The sequence below is a fragment of the Priapulus caudatus genome, unplaced genomic scaffold, assembly GCF_000485595.1.
Source record: "Priapulus caudatus unplaced genomic scaffold, Priapulus_caudatus-5.0.1 Scaffold58, whole genome shotgun sequence".
In the NCBI taxonomy this organism is placed as follows: Eukaryota; Metazoa; Priapulida; class Priapulimorpha; order Priapulimorphida; family Priapulidae; genus Priapulus; species Priapulus caudatus.
Window position 1 is genome coordinate 241,690 of NW_014577119.1, and position 4,462 is coordinate 246,151.

The window sequence follows — 4,462 nt, forward strand, 5'->3', positions numbered from 1 at the left end:
TCATGTCGCCATGTTGTTTTTCAGGTCCGGTGCACGACTTCCGCGTGCTTATGTCGGAGCGAGCTCACATCAATAAGTTGCTCCCCATACACGTGTCCTGTAGCGGCAGGTAAGCAGCTCATCAATGCTGCTACGTGTGCAGAAACGCACTGATACGAGCAGTGGTGATTCTAGTAACGCGAGCAGCGGGCGAGCATCGGCAAGCACAGGACTACCTGTACGCAATAAGCTCCACCGAGGTTCATTATTTCTCAACGTTCTGTCTGTTGTGTGCGAAACCCTTCCATTAAAAGATTGCCGTCTCGAATTTTTGAATTCTTGAAGAGTTGAGAATTCTTGAGATTCTTTCTCAACCACGATGTCGCGTAGTTTAAACAACATATATTCGTCCTCTTTCAACCACATAAACACACTCATTAAACAACGTAAACCCACTCTTTCAACCACATAGACATGCCATTTAAAACAAATAGACATACTCTTCCAACTGCATGGACATAATCTTTCAATCATATAGACGTACAATTTCATCCACATAGACATACTCTTTCAACTACATAGACATGCTCTTTCAACCACACCGTCGTCCCTTTTCGCGAAGATTTCAGTGGTTGATAAGGGGTGGTTGAGAAAGAATTCGAAATTCTTGTAAGTAATTCAAAGTTTACTGGCATCAGTGAATAGTCTATACGTAACCTTTACGCAGCACAATATAGCACAAATAGAATAGTTAACACGTTTCTGCTTCCTCGTACAGTCCCCCGGTAAAGCTCTGCTGGTACCTGGTCCGCAAAGACAAGGAAGCGGCTAGTGACAAAGTCATAGCGGAGTCGGAGGGATCACCCTACGTGGAATGCTACCTAAACACGGAGCGTTGCAACTTCTCTCTGACAACTACGCTGAACGAAACAGGCTCACACCGACTGGTACTCCGGCTGCAGAACGAGGTCGATCTGAGAGAAGACGCCGTGTTCTTCGACGCATTCAAAGGTATACGTAAGTTCTTTTAAAATGGAGACGACGAGACCTTTCTCCAGGAAAATAATAAGGACAAGGTGCCCGTTGTCACAAACATAGTAAATAGCTGTGATTATTATAAGTTTGAAATGCCATAACATTTGGAGTGAAGTGTTGTACAAAAGTTATAACATATTAGATTTATGATAATAATAACTATTTAGGATGTCTTCGACAACTGGCCCAATGTTTAAATTATAATAATTTAGTGATAATTCTTAATATTTTAGTTTTTTAAATAGAAGATTTTGAACCCTAGTGTCCTAAATCACTGATATAATTTCAGTGATGTATTTCATTTGCTAGAATGTTACAGAGGAATCATAGAGGGTTTACGCATTAACAAGTAATAAGAATTTCTCGGTTACATAAACGTATTTCCACAATTGCGACACTGTGTTGGGCAAATCCCGCTTGACGCTATGCAACGTGAATCCCTATAATAAGGCTATACCCAAATGTTTACATTAATAATTGTCGTCGTTACAGACGAACGAATCAACGCCGTCGCCATGCTACTGCTCGGGTTTTTCATCTGCACTATCGGCGTCGGCGTCGCCGGGATCACCTACCACCACGTCACCCAGCAGCGACGTCCCATCATCGAGGTGGCCGACTTTCAGTTCCACGAGCACTACGTCGACAGCATGTCGTCGCTCGAGAGCTTCCCGTTCATCAGAGGTCTCAACTCGCCCACCCAGATGGCGAACAGCGCCCTCTCGCGGTTCAGCTCATTGATGTCGGTGAGGAGTATAAGCAGCGAGGGGAAAGGCGCTGAGGACTGGCAGCAGCAAAGCTACGGATCTGTGGATAGCGTGTAGAAAGCAAGAAAGCTAGGGAGAGAGACGGGGACGAGAGCGAGAGATGAAGAGAGAAAGAGAGAGAGAGAGAGAGAGAGAGAGAGAGCGAGGGAGAGAGAGAGAGAAAGAGAGAGAGAGAGAGCGAGGGAGAGAGAGAGAGAGAGAGAGAGAGAGAGAGAGAGAGAGAGAGAGAGAAAGAGAGGGAGGAATGAGGCGAGGTAAGTAGAAGCGAGGTTTCCGGTGGTGCTCCGAACCGGTCAATTTTAAGATACGTACTTTCTTCATAGATTCGTGAATGCATGCTGGCATGTATATCGAATGCGTTTCTCACATTGAGCATGATAATTTATATCGTCTGTCATTACCAGCTACTATCTTCGTGCATAATTATACTTATACTTATACTTATACTTATACTTATACTTATACTTGTACTTGTACTTATACTTATACTTATACTTATACTTATACTTATTATTACTGTTACTGACCATGATAGGGGATGTTGCTTGATACGTGGTCCTGAATAGAATGTTAGGGGTTTATATACGCCTTCCAGTAATTTTCAGTATAGTTTGTTTAGTAATCCGAGCGATTTTGCAACTTGGTGAATGTAATATGGCCGTTTTAATCTCGATCGACGGAGAAATGTTAGAGGGTTTACTCTGTAAGAGCGAAAAGCTGCAGTACGCATTAGGAGAGACGTGTGAAGGGACGTTGGTATAACTTCCCATGCCAAAGTGTCATATATGTTTTTATTTTTATTATATGTTATGTTGCCCTCCTGTATATAGGCGTGCATGGCACCTCGTGTTAGCTTAAAAATGCGTGTTTCGTTAGACGCAGTTAGAGAGTTGATAAATTAGATGATAATTTCGTATTCAATTTAGTATATTACGATGCAGGGGCTTAGTGGTTACTCAATATGAATCAGTGGTCGCTGAATAATCATTAGTTCAGAAGAACGATTCCTGTGTGAGCGATTTCTGAACAAATTGAATGTCTGAGAGCAGGATCTTGGTGGATTCTAGAACGCTATATTCGACAGATCCAGAGTCTGCTTAGGGATGTGTACGCCTAGTCATGATGCCTATATGCGCGTATTTGGAGAGATAGCACGATGGCGTACACTGAGTACTCCCGTATTATATCATCATCGTTATGACCAGAATTCAGTTCAGCCTTGCATTATGGGTTTCTCCTCCTGTTAGATGTAATACTAGTACTTTGAATTTTACGCGTGTTCTGTATTCGTGGCATTACCCTGTACGCATTATACTCGTCATGATCGCGAAATATTGTTCATATTATGGCGATATGTCTACGCAAATAAAATTGTTATAATAATGTAAGATCAGTATAATAGTAAATGGGATATCAGAATAGCTACAATGACGGCATCGTCGTTTGTGGGCCGATCCCACCAACGCGCGCCAGTTAGAATTTTGTATTTCGTCATCGCATAATACTGTAGATCTAGACGTGTGGTTTAAAGTGTACTGTGATATCATCATCAATAAGAATCGTAATGCATTGGTCCTGTCGTTTTTGCATGTCGTCTATTGCGTCTATTGAAGTCCTAGTTAAGAAATATATGAGAGTTACGTATCCCTGGTTTACTCTAGAATAACTGCTCGATGACATATCATAATATTCTGTTAGTGATAGATATTTTTGTTATCTCGTACAATTCGTTAGTGAGACAATTTTTTTTAATAGATATCGACTATTATAATAAATACTATTTGTGTTTAGATGATATTTACAAGGTGAACTTGGTCTATTAAATAGTGTGACCGTAACAGTAGTATAATGGCGTGTATGCTAAGTATAACATGTGTAGCATAGTATAGGCACGTGATTGTATAGGCACAGGTTCGTGAACAGTTAGATATACGTGGGCAAGGCGCACTTATGCCAAATGGAACGTTGAAGCACAGAATGCAATAACAAGAGATAACTACAAAGCATAATGACAATCATATACATAGACATAGCTAGCAGACATAAGCAAACACCAGTTACAAGCAATGCATATCTTACGACAGTGTAGAGTCCGGTAGCAGCGGTAGCAGCAGCTGAAATCGGCTATAGTGACTCTGACCCGGATAGCTCGAGAGACACCTGCATGGTGACGTCTGTGTTTTCTCTGGCGAAATCGGGGGTTTATATTCATAACTGCGAAGTCAGTGACCATAACGTGGTAAAGGTAGTCCACTGATTTGCCAAGTGAAGTATCGATAACTACTTGAGTTGACCTGGGGACCGTGTCGATATGGGGGCACACACTGCGTTAGTAATTGCTTGCATTTCTAATATATAATGTATATATATATATATATATATAAAATTGCATTTATAATGTTATCCTCAACACCACAGTAGCAGTGCATGCTAAAATTTGTTGCTTATGTGTATATGCAATGAATGCAATAATATGCGTATGCATACATTGCGTGCGCGCGCGCCCGTGTGTGTTTGTGTGTGTGTGTGTGTGTGTGTGTGTGTGTGTGTGTGTGTGTGTGTGTGTGTGTGTGTGTGTGTGTGTGTGTGTGTGTCGTGTGTGTGTGTGTGTGTAGTGTGTGTGTGTGTGTGTGTGTGTGTAGTGTGTGTGTGTGTGTGTGTGTAGTGTACGTAGTAGTAGT